Here is a 13,595-nt window from a genome sequence, read left to right as displayed (position 1 = left end):
ACCGAGTATGAGACAGAACACAGGGTCAGAGCGTGTGCCAGGAGGCACAACCAAGTACAAAGCAGAGTACAGATTCAGAGCGTGTGCCAAGAGGCACAACAGAGTGCAAGGCAGGGGACCTGAATACAGTGCACAGCCAGGCAGGGACACGTCAGACCAAGCCAGGAAGCACAACAATAATCAGGCACCTCCCCTAGGGGGAGGTTGTCTGATATAGCACATGACTACTACTGGTTCCGGGTCAGGACCTAGCCAGAAAGTACATGACCACTACAGGTTCCGGGTCAGGTCCTCCATTACCATAGAGAGGACCGAGCCCTATACAGCACTGACAGGAGCGCGCAAGCGCAAACGTGACATGTAGGAGGAGACCCGTGACCTCTCCTCAGGGCCAAAACCCTTCCAATCGACCAAGAACATGGTTCTCCCTCTTACTTTCTTCATGGCCAAAATGTCATTCACCTCAAACTCATCCCCCAAGCCAACAGGCTGGGGTGTGTGGCCTGGAGAAGGATGAAATCGGTTAAGAACCACAGGTTTTAGGAGAGATACATGGAAGGAATTGGGAATACGGAGTGAAGGAGGCAGCTTCAATTTGTAAGCAACATCATTAATCCGCCTGAGGACCTCAAAAGGACCAATGTAACGGGGACCCAGTTTGTAAGATGGTACCTTAAGGCGGACGTATTTGGTGGAGAGCCACACCTTGTCACCAGGGAGAAATGGAGGAACGTCCAGGCGCCTCTTGTCAGCGTGTAATTTCATTCTGTCCCGTGCTTTCTCGAGCGCGGTTTTGGTCTCCTGCCATACCCTGGAGAACTCCACCGACAGAGAATCGACAGCAGGTACCCCCGAGACAGGAAGTCCCGGTAGAGGCACATTGGGATGCTGTCCAAAGACGATGAAGAAAGGAGACTTGGTAGACGTTTCACTGGAGTGATTATTGTAGGAGAACTCAGCCCAAGGAAGTAGATGACCCAGTCATTCTGATGAGCATTAGAAAAATGCCGAAGGTAGGATGTAAGGATCTGGTTGGTACGTTCCACCTGCCCATTGGTTTGGGGGTGATAGGCGGAAGAGAAATCCAATGACACTTTCATGAGTCCGCATAGAGCACTCCAGAATCGGGAGGTGAATTGGACCCCTCTGTCAGACACGATGTGCTGGGGGAAGCCGTGAATCCTGAAGATATGGGAAATGAAGATCTTCGCCAAGTCAGGAGCAGAGGGTAGTCCGGGAAGAGGAATGAAGTGAGCCATCTTTGAAAATCGGTCTACAACCACCAAGACCACAGTACAACCAGAAGAACAAGGCAGATCAGTAATGAAATCCATGACTATGTGCTGCCATGGAGCCGACGGAACGGGAAGCGGGAACAGAAGACCGGAGGGTGGTTGTCTGGGTATCTTGTTCTGGGCACAGGACGGGCATGATGCTACAAAGTCTTTAACATCCTGGGAGAGTGAAGGCCACCAATAATGGCGAGAGATTAAGTCCAAAGTCTTTTTGACACCAACGTGGCCGGCAATCTTGGACGAATGTCCCCAATTTAGCACTCGTTTTTGGTTATTCTCAGCCACAAAGGTTCTTCCCGGAGGTAACGTGGCTAACTTGACAGGAGCCACAGTAATTACTTTGGATATATCAATGATATGAGAGGGTTCTTCCTCTACATCAGACGACAGGAATGATCTTGACAACGCATCCGCTCTAACATTCTTATCGCCGGGCCGAAAATGTAGCTCAAAGTCAAAGCGGGCGAAGAATAGGGACCACCTGGCTTGCCGAGGATTGAGCCTCTGTGCGGACTGGATGTACGCCAGGTTCTTATGGTCCGTGAAGATCTTGAATGGATGTATGGCACCTTCCAGTAAGTACCTCCACTCCTCCAAGGCCAACTTAATGGCCAATAGCTCTTTGTCGCCAATGGAGTAGTTCTGCTCAGTGGAGGAAAATACTTTAGAAAAGAAGCCACAGGTGACAAAACGTCCAGAAGAGGATTTCTGCAGAAGGACTGCGCCAGCCCCAGTAGAGGATGCGTCCACCTCGAGAGTGAAAGGTCTACTAACCTCAGGTCGGTGAAGCACTGAAGCAGCGGCGAAGGCTTGTTTCAACGACTGAAAGGCCTCTTCAGCCTCAGAGGGCCAAGCCTTTGGGTTAGCTCCCTTACAGATAAGGGACGAGATGGGGCGAACCAACGAAGAGAAATGAGGAACGAACTGTCGGTAGTAGCTCGCAAAACCAAGGAAGCATTGGATTGCCTTCACCCCATGGGGCTGTGGCCAATCGAGGACTGCGGACACCTTTGCCGGATCCATGCGTAGACCTGATTCTGAGATAATGTACCCCAAGAATGGCAGGGATGTTTGCTTGAAGGCACATTTCTCGAGCTTGGCATAAAGGCGGTTCTCCCTCAGGCGCTGGAGGACTTGACGCACGTTCTTTCTGTGGGTGGAGAGGCCTGGAGAAAAAACGAGGATGTCATCCAAATAGACTACCACGCAGGAGTACAGCATATCCCGGAAGATGTCATTCACGAACTCCTGGAACACCGCTGGGGCATTGCAGAGGCCGAAGGGCATGACCAAGTACTCGTAGTGACCGTCTCTGGTGTTAAAGGCGGTCTTCCACTCATCCCCGGAACGAATGCAGATCAAGTTGTAGGCCCCATGAAGATCCAGTTTGGTGAAGATTCGAGCTCCTGTAAGTCGGTCAAAGAGCTCCAGGATCAATGGCAATGGGTACTTGTTCTTGACCGTGATATCGTTCAGGCCTCGGTAGTCTATGCAAGGACGGAGGGAGCCATCCTTCTTTTTTACAAAGAAAAATCCCGCTCCCGCGGGCGAGGAGGACTTACGGATAAAACCTCTCGCAAGGTTCTCCTGGATATAGTCAGAAATAGCTTGGGTCTCAGCAGGGGATAGCGGGTATATCCTACCCCTGGGTGGTGTAGAACCAGGAATGAGGTCAATCGGACAGTCATATGGCCGATGGAGAGGCAGAATCTCGGCCTCCTTCTTGTCAAAGACATCTGCAAAGGACCAGTAAGCCGACGGCAGACCTGTAGGTGCCGGAGATGGACCGGCAGAGTTCATCGGACTGACGGGCAACAGGCACTTCTCCTGACAGAACGGTCCCCACCGGAGTATCTCGCCCGACCGCCAGTCCAGGGTTGGCTCATGAGTCCGTAGCCAAGGGAGGCCTAGAAGAAGTGTGTAAGACATGGTAGACAAGACGAGGAAGGAGATCTTCTCCAGGTGCAGGGCTCCGATCTGCAGCTCGATCTCTTCAGTGGCCTGGGTAACGGTCTCCTGCACGGACGTACCATTGACCGAAACAATCGACCGAGGAGTCTCCAGGGATCTGACAGGAATCCGGTATTTTTTAACCACCTCGAGTGTGATAAAATTCCCCTCCGCGCCAGAATCCAGAAAATCCTCCTCAGAATAACGCTTGGCACCGAGATTCAATAATACGGACACGAGCAGGGGAGGAGAGGAATCATGTACACCTAGGGAGGCCTCTCCTATCAACCCTAGGCGGAGAAGTTTCCCGGCTTCGTGGAGGAGGAACGGAGGAGGTGAGAGGAGCTCCTCTCTCTGGCTAATTCACGGGCACGTTCCTGAAACCGCAGGTCAATGCGTGTCGCCAGAGAGATCAGATCCTCTAAAGAGGTGGGGGTATCCCGACCTGCCAGTACGTCTTTGATCCGACCGGACAGGCCACGCCAAAAGATCCCTACGAGAGCCTCGTTGTTCCAACCGAGTTCGGAGGCCAAGGTACGAAAACGGATGGCATACTGTCCCACCGGTAGCGTACCCTGATGGAGGTTAAAGAGGGACTCGGTGATAGAGGCCAGCCGACCCGGCTCGTCGGACACCTTGGGGAAGGTGTCCAAAAAGGTGGAAAGCTGAGAGACGAGTGGGTCATTGCGCTCCCAGAGGGGGTTCACCCATGCTAACGCCTCCCCCTCTAAGTGTGAAACAATAAAGGCAATTTGGGCACGCTCAGTGGGATAGTGCTGCGGCAAAAGCTCAAAATGTAACCGGCATTGGTTCAGAAAGCCTCGACAAAACTTGGGGTCCCCGCTATATCGGGGTGGCTTGCCGAGGCACGGCATCGGGTGCGGGGCCGAGGACTGGGCAGAAACGGATTGTATGGCCGACAAACGGGACTCCATGGATTTCAATAAGGCCATAATCCTGGTCTGACTCTCCCGTAGGAACACCAGTTCCTTTTGGATGGAGGTGGAGGTACTAGCGGGGTCCATGGCCTGATTATACTGTGACGACTCCTGGAGTAGACCCTCTGGGTCGTGACACCAACCCTTCCAGGGCGAGCTGACCTAGTGAAGACCACCCCCTATACAGGGAGTGTCAGGGGCAAGCCCCAGGGGGTGAGGCACCACGACTGCTGGCACCAAGCGGCCGGCTCACAGGAGACACGAGTGGGTGAGTGTGTCTGCAGGAACGTGTGAAGCGTGGACACGGGAACACGTGGTATACAGAGACTTCGTTCATCCGGGTGTGAGTGAAGCAGGATGCGTGCAAGGAGCATGTCAGAGCACTGAGTCAGGTAGCAGGTGTGCCAGGAGGTGTAACAGAGTACAGGAGCAGGGTGTGTGCCAGAGGGCACAACTGAGCATAAGACAGAGCGCAGGATTGGTACATGTGCCAGGAGGCACAACAGAGTAAGAGACTGAGTATAGGATCAGAGCATGTGCCAGGAGGCACAACTGAGTATAAGACAGAGCACGGAATCAGAGTGTGTGCCAGGAGGCACAACTGAGGATGAGACAAAGTACAGGGTAAGAGCGTGTGCCAGGAGGCACAACCGAGTATGAGACAGAGTACAGGGTTAGAGCATGTGCCAGGAGGCACAACCGAGTATGAGACAGAACACAGGGTCAGAGCGTGTGCCAGGAGGCACAACCAAGTACAAAGCAGAGTACAGATTCAGAGCGTGTGCCAAGAGGCACAACAGAGCGCAAGGCAGGGGACCTGAATACAGCGCACAGCCAGGCAGGGACACGTCAGACCAAGCCAGGAAGCACAACAATAATCAGGCACCTCCCCTAGGGGGAGGTCGTCTGATATAGCACATGACTACTACTGGTTCCGGGTCAGGACCTAGCCAGAAAGTACATGACCACTACAGGTTCCGGGTCAGGTCCTCCATTACCATAGAGAGGACCGAGCCCTATACAGCACTGACAGGAGCGCGCAAGCGCAAACGTGACATGTAGGAGGAGACCCGGGGATGAGAGCTGCGCGTGCGCACTCGACGGGACCCCCGGAGTGACCGCGGCTCCGGAAGAGATGACGTCGGGACCGAGGTCCCGCCCCCAGGTGAGCACGACGTGACACAAGGAATAGGGGGTATAGCCAGTCACTTGATGTACCCTATTGTTATAGACCCAAACTAATTCAGAAACATATTCGGGCCAACGGGCCTTCTTGTCACTCTCCAGTGTGCGCAACATCTGAATCAATGTCCGATGAAATTGTTCACAAGCCACATTCCCTTGCGGGTGATACGGTGTGGTCCAGGATTTGTCAATTCCATAGAGGTGATGTAGTTCTTCCATGACTTTTCCCAAAAAACATGCTCCCTGATCAGAATGTATTCGTTGAGGACAGCCGTATACTTGTATAAAGTTTCTACAGATTGCGGAGGCAGCTGACTCTGCGGTCTGATCCCGAGTGGAGGTGACCGCAGCGAACTTGGTGAAATGATCTACCATAACGAGACAGTGTTCGTATCCCTGAAATGCGGGCCCAATGGTCAGATAATCCACCGTCAGGAGCTCAAGGGGCGCTGAGGTCACAATAGTCTGTGTTGCGGCTCGCTGAGCGGGTGGTTTGGCTAATTCACACAAGCGGCAAGTCTGGCAAATTTCGTCAACAACAGCCGGCAAGCGTGGGTGGTAAGCTTTCTGTTGCAGCCATTGCAAAGTTTTTTTTGTTCCGAAATGGGCCCCTTTTTCGTGAGCCTCCCGAGCCAGTACATGAAGTTGGGCTCCTGGGGGAACCACCTGCCAAACCGTCATCGAGGTTGTTCGTGATGTTATTTTACGATACAATAATCCCTTTCGGAGAACCAACCTCTCCCATTGTCGCAGCATAAGCAACAGGTCTTGAGTCAAGTTTTGCTGTTGAGGGTCAGTGGGTAATTGCCCAGCGGCGACCCATGTCCTGAGGAGGCCAACCTCTTCGTCTTGTTGTTGCTGTTGTATCCACTTATCCCGGGATTGTTCCAATATGCCCCTTGGGGTCTCAGAGGAAGATATTTTTTTATTGTCAGTTGAGAGCACGGCAGCAGTGAGAGCGAATGGTATTTCCTCTCCTTCTAATTCTTCGTCTCGATTCTGTCCTGGAGTTGTATGTCGAATCCTGGAGAGGGCGTCTGCATGGACATTCTCGGCCCCTCTTTTGTAGATAATCTTATAATTGTACTTCGCCATCCGGGCCACCCATCGCTGTTCCAGAGCCCTCAATTTGGCGTTTTCCAAATGAGCCAGCGGGTTGTTGTCAGTTCGCACTACCACCTCGGAGCCCGCTAGGTACTCTGCGAATCTCTCCGTCATAGCCCACACCACTGCGAGGAGCTTAAGTTTAAAGGAGCTGTAATTGTCAGGGTTACGCTCGGAGTCATGGAGTGAGTGACTGCCATATGCGATCACCCTCTCCCGGCCATCCTGAACCTGTGACAACACAGCCCCCAGCCGTGAAGACTTCCATCAGTGTGCAAGTTGAACGGCTGAGAGAAATCCGCATAAGCCAACACTGGGGCATCCAAGAGCATAGCCTTGAGGTCTCAGAAGGCCTCTCCCTGAGGTTGTTGCCACTGGATTTTTCACTCATTGGCCCCAGCGGGAGCCCCCTTCAGCAGGTCGTTCAGGGCTCGAGCTTGACATGCAAAATTCTTTACGAAGCGACGGTAATATCCGGCTAACCCCAGAAAAGCCCGCACATCTTTCACCGTCTCGGGGGTAGGCCATTCCTGGATAGCAGCAACCTTCTCCCGGTATGGCCTCACACCCTCTGCCGAAACGACATGACCCAGATACTCAATCTGAGAGCGAAATAGGTGGCATTTCTGAGGCTTCACCTACAACCCGTACTTTTGCAACCTGCTGATTACCTGTCCCAACCGCTTCAGGTGGTCCTCAAAGGTGGCGGCATAGACGATGATGTCGTCCAGATAGATCAACGTAGCCTCAAAATTAAGATCTCCCAGACACCGCTCCATCAATCGCTGAAAGGTCCCGGGGGCGTTGGCCAGCCCAAACGGCATCCGATTAAACTCAAACAGTCCCATGGGCAATATGAATGCCGTCTTGGCTCTATCTTCTTCTGACATGGGCACCTGCCAGTACCCACTGGCCAAGTCCAGGGTTGAAAAATATGTTGCTTTTCCCAAGGCGGACAGGGACTCTTCTATGCGGGGCAGTGGATATGAGTCTTTAATAGTGCAGGCATTCAGTTTACGATAATCCACACAGAATCGTAGCGTACCATCTTTCTTCCGGAGCAACACGATTGGGGCCGACCAGGGGCTTTGACTTTCCCGTATCACCCCTTTTCACAGCATTTGGGCCAGCAAAGGTTTCACCTCCTGATAGAGTTGTGGCGGAATCTGTCGATATCGTTCCCGGATAGGGGCCGCTCCTGCTGTGGGGATTTCATGAGTGATGGCAGTGGTACACCCAAAATCGTCCTCATGACTAGCAAATCCTTCATGGTACTGTCCAAGCAATGTTTTTATCTGTGAGAGTTGGGCTGCAGTTAATCCAGAAAGCTCGGTCCGCATTTGCTCCAAAATATTTCTGCCCTACTCTTGTGCCGAGACTTCGTGAACCTGTAAGGTTCGTATTGCTACTTCCCAAGGATCCTCGGGGTGTACTCGTAATTGAACCGCAGGAGCTGGCAGCACTTCTTCTAAAGGCCTTACTAGTTTGGCCAGTACAGTCTGTGCTTTCAGAACAGTGTCTCGGTCTTCAAGGTTAACGTACCGTACCAGGGCGGTTCCTTTTTGCACCGTAGCCAGAGAACGAGCCACCAGTATGCCAGGAGGTAAGCGCTCTGAGTGACACGGCTCCACCTGCACCTCCAAGCCCTCCAAAGGTATCGGGGCTCGAATTGGCAGGGTCACCACCGTCTGTCCAGGAGGTAACACAAGCAGGGGAGTCGCTGGCATGATCTTACCCAGAGCCTCGCCTTCCTGACAGTCCTGACGTACCCGTGCTCCCCGCACCAGCTGCTGGAATATCTGTCCCTGAGCTGTGCGAGAACCCCACTGCTTCAGAATCCTCTGTGTAGGGTCATTGAGCAGTAGGTTGGCGAACTCTCGTAGAACATTCATGCCTAGGGTGACGGGGTGTTGCTTATCAGCTTCTCCTTGAGTCAGTACCACCCCTCTGCAACCAAGGGATTTACCGTACAGCATGACTTGCACCCACACCACCCCGGCAACCGGGACCGGCAGTTGGTTGGCAGCTGCTAGTCTGATCATGGGCCCCAACTGAGGCCTTGCTGCTTCCAGGAAGCTCTGTTGAAAATACGTTACGGGCATAGTGGTTACTTGTGACCCCGTGTCCACCATGCACCGGATGGCCCGGCCCTCACTTCTGCCCAAACCACCGGACATTTTGCTACCAAATCTTCGGGACTTCCACCACCCCTAGTTGTGGTTTTTGGCACCGAGCGGCGTCCCCCCGGCCCGGAGCCCTTTAGTTTAATGGCCGCCGGGGTGGGTATCTTCCACGCCGCGGACACTCTCGGGCAAAGTGACCTGGTTCTCCACACTCATAACACCAGGCCGGCATAGACTGACCACTCCGCGGGGAGCGTGACCCCCAGGGGCCGGGGTTAGAGCTAGGTCGTCCAGTCCCAGTTTCGGTTCTTCTCTTTACTTCGGCCAACTCGCCCTTAATATTTTTCAATTCTCGCTACAACTCCTCCACCCACTGAGGTTCCTCCACTGCGTTCGAGGAGGCCTCCACACCTCAGACCTTCCCCACGGGGACCGCCATCCCCTGTTCTTGCTCTCGAACCCATGCCTGACTTCCCACTTCTGAAAAGTCTATTTGGGGGTTCATTCTGATCTGCTCCTGTAATGCCTGCTTTATTAGTGGATCTCGCAGTCCAGTCACCAGCAGGTCACGTAGGGTAATGTCAACAGGTCCTACCCCTACCCCGTCTTTTCTTTCAATAGCCGTATGTAGTTCTTGGAGGACATTCATGTACTGAGTGATCGTCTCCCCTTCTGCCTGCATCCGACTAAACAGATTGGTCCTTAACTCTCCCACATTAGTGGGATCCCCGTGGGTCTGTTCCACTATCTGTAACACTTTTTCAAAAGTGTTGCGGTGCCCCGGAGGTTTCAACATCACTGACCTACACACCTCCCCGTCTAGGGCCATGAGTTCCACTTCGGCTTCCAAGTCAGGGGTCATTGGGTGCATCCAAAAAAGCCCCCGCATCCGCTCTGTCCAGCTCCATAACATAGTATTGGAGACGGAAAATCTGGACAGGTTGTTCAGCATGGCCCCCAATGAAATGCTGGTACTCATTAGCTGTAGAATTTACAGCCCTGCCCTGATCTGGGCCACCACTGTCCGTGCCCGGAGATTGCAGTGACGAGACACGAGACTGAGTGTGGTTTGTGGAAATAACTTTTATAAACTGTAGCCGCTGGGGCTATATTGAGCAAACATAAAGTATTAACAGCAACCAGTGCACGCAGGGACTCAACAAACCTAACAACACTTGCTTATGGTTGATGCTACTAACCCGGTTGGCCCGGATGCTATAGGCCACGTATGACCAAACTGTGGGGTCCTTATCTCTTATAATAAACTTATCCTTCCAGGGGTCTGTCAGGATCACAGGCGTGGCCGCGTTGAGGTCGCTGATGCGGCTGCCTTGATGCCTCAATATTCCGAGATGGAGCTGGACTCGACAGGCCCTTGAAGAAACGATGTCAGTGGGGCACAACAGGCCCTGAAGAAACGATGCCTGTGGGGTGCAACAGGCCCTGAAGAAACGATGACGGCAGGGTGCAACAGGCCCTGAAGAAATGATGACGGTGGGGCGCAACAGGCCCTGAAGAAACGATGACAGTGGGGCACAACAGGCCCTGAAGAAACGATGACGGTGGGGCGCAACAGGCCCTGAAGAAACTGTGCCGATGGGCGCAACAGGCGTCTCCTTGCGGCTCTCTTCTCACTGCAGGGTTATGACGCAGTCTCAAAATATAACCGTTCACCAACCTCTGCTCAGGGTCCCTCAGTGTCCTGACCGCTGTAACGAACGGTCTGTAGTCGCAGCGGTCATTGGAGGTCGCGGGCTTGTCACAGCAGGGAGGGAAACAGCTGGGGCAGTGGTATGCGACTGTATGAGGGGAGCGGCAGCCGGTGAAAGTCCCTCATGTGTCACTTGTCGGTGAGTGCGCAGCTTTCCTTTCACAGACCCCTGTCGGTCTCTCCAGAACACACCATCGGCTCCCTCAGTACTCTCTGTGTTGTTATGTTACTGTGCAGCCTCTGTAGTGGTAATTACCGATGCAATTGCACTATATATCATGCTGCTGTCTCTGTTATCTGCCAGTAATGATACACTGTTTATTTCTTTGTAGTTTTTACCCGTTATCATCCACCATTTTTGTTCACTGTTACCAAGTTCACATCATAATCTCAATAAATATAGACTTAAGAATCCACACAGCCTTTTTACTGGGAAGTGGATGAAGGCTTTAGCAGTATTCTGGAATCTACACAGCATCATACATGGAGGAAGGCAGAACACTATAGATAGGTAGACAGACAGATAGATAGATAGATAGATAGATAGATAGGTAGAAAGATAGATATATCTATAGATAGATAAATATATAGATAGGTATACTGTATCTATCTATCTATGGATCTATCTATCTATCTATCTATCATATATAGATATATCTATCTATCTTTGGATCTATCTATAAATATATCTATCTATAGATTTATCTATCTATAGATATATCTATATATCTATCTATCTATCTATAGATAGATGGATAGATATATCTACAGTATAGATAGATAATACCAAGCTGGATGTTTAGTAATAAACATAATAAAATGGTACATAAAAAGTTAAATAAAGACACACACGCACACAAAATCTGCGTTAGGCCGTGGTCACACTTGCGAGAAACTCCCACGAGTCTGGCACCTCAGTACCCGGCACTGCCACCGGCACTTGGACCAGAGAATTCAGCTGCCATAGAAGAACATGCAGCCGCACACTCTGGTCTCAAGTGCCGGCGTCAGTGCCAGGTATTGAGGTGCGAGACTCGTGCGAGTTTCTCGCAAGTGTAACCCCGTCCTTAAATGCAATATGTTTAATTTAAAAAAATTTGACAAAAAAAAGCCGTGGGCTCCCACGCAATTTTCTGTGCCAGAGAGGGAAAGCCAGCGACTGGGGGCCGATGTTTATAGCCTAGGAAGGGGTTAATACCCATGGATCTTCCCAGGCTATGTATATCAGCCCGCAGCTGTATATTTAGCCTTTACTGGCTAATAAAATAGGGGGACCCCAGCAAAAAAATTACGTGGGGTCCCTCTATAATTAATAGCCAGAAAAGGCTATGCAGACAGCTGCGGGTTGATGTTAATAGCTTAGGAAGGGGCCATAGATATTGCCCCCCCGGCTACAAACACCAGCTCACAGATGCCCCAGAAATGGCACATCTCTAAGATTCGCCAATTCCAACACTTAGCCTCTCTCTTCCCACTGCCGTGTAGTGGTGGCATATGGGGTAATAATAGTTGGAAGTTGATACCTTTGTATTGTAAGGTGACATCAAGCCTGGCTTAGTAATGGAGAGGTATCAATAAGATACCTATCCATTGCTAGTCCTATAGTTGTGAAAGGGTTAAATAAACACACAGCCAGTGTAAAGTCTTTTAATGAAATAAAACACTAAACACAGTTTTCCCATATTTATTGTACTGCTAATCCTTGCAAAGCCCTCAATCACCTGCAAAAACATAAAATAATAAACAAACACCCTCCCTGTTCGGATGTAATCCATTTAATAACAAGAGTCCCACGACGATCTCCCCTATAGAGCTGCCAAATTGGCCCCACAGCCATCTTGGTGCTGAGGGTCTCCATGGAGATCATCAGGACATCGCAATGCTATCGATGCGATCGTGATATCCTGATGGAAGCGCACAGGAAGCCCCCTCCCTGCACGATGTTTCTATATGCCGCTGTTACTACTAACAACGGCATCAGAGGGGTTAAATGTCCATGACTGATGATAGACACAGCTGACACCCGCATGCAGTCACCGTGGTGCTCTGCGTGAGTCCGTGCGATCGCGGTGCCATACTAGTACTGCTCTGGACACGAACGCACCTCCCGCAGAGCAATTCTAGCACGGCAAAGGTCGTGTAGGAGTTAATTATGGGATTATCATTAACTTTGTAACTTGTGACTGTTTTATTTGAACTGCTGACTTGTAAAGCTCTTCTGAATATTTTCGTGCTATATAAATAAATGTTAGTATAAGTAGATTGAAGATGGTGAAGTTCAAGCTCTTAGCTTTGCCATATGTAGGAGGAAACAAGCTTTTACATGACCACAACCAAATGAATGAGGGGTTGCTGATTTGCTGACAGAGGGTAGAGTAGGGTGAACATGACAAACTGCTGGACTGAGAGTGAGGCACAGGCGGGGATGTTATGATGGATTGAGAAATATGTGATGTGCTTGGTGTCTGAGATCAGTCAAAACTAGCATGAATGTCCACTTCCTTTACAGCTGATGGGCTCTCACTCTCCACAACTGTAGCGGATAAACAAGTGGCGGTTCTGCAGACGGAGAACTGTGCGAGAACACGTGCCACGTTGACAGAAGAGAAAGAAGCAGCAGACATGGTTAATGGGGTGGCCGGTAGTTTGTGAGGCCCACTAGTCCTTATTTTAGGGCAGTGAGATTCCCAGACTAACGCATGTTGATCGTGCATGTTCCGGTTCATGCATGTAAAAAGCAAATTATTGGATTTTTTGCCTCTACTCAGTCGTTTTTTAAAAAGATCGCAGATAACTTGAGTTGGGTCATCCTTTGTGGTCTCAAAAAAGGGCCAGGCCTGCCAACCCTTGCCACCCCTGCAAGCTTCAGACCCGCGACCACTGCTTGCCACAGCCAGAGTTGTGATTGAGGATGCAGCGCATGTAGTGGTTGCATCGCTCACTGTCTGTGCGAGAAGCCGCAACGTAATCGAATTGTCTTTCTCCTCTTCCACCTCCTCTGATGAGCTACTCAGTTGTGTGCCTCTGGGTTCACAGCAAGTGGGATATACAATCTACTCATCATCCTCTGTTCTCCCTTTCCTCACCCTGAGAATCAACCTCCTACTCTTCCTACCCTGACAGCACAGTACAATCTGCGTGCGCCTTAGTTATGAGTCTCATCAGGATTACCTCCACCCACGGGGGTTAACGTCCGGTGACGAGGGTCTGTTTTCTGCTCGGGCTCAACTTCATCCAGCCCTAGATCCAACTGAAAAAAAATTTTGTCCATCAGTACATATGGTTTCCT

This window comes from Dendrobates tinctorius, unplaced genomic scaffold (genome assembly GCF_039654945.1).
Source record: "Dendrobates tinctorius isolate UK_male_01 unplaced genomic scaffold, ASM3965494v1 ptg000111l, whole genome shotgun sequence".
NCBI lineage: Eukaryota > Metazoa > Chordata > Amphibia > Anura > Dendrobatidae > Dendrobates > Dendrobates tinctorius.
Note: the sequence above shows the minus strand (reverse complement) of the source record.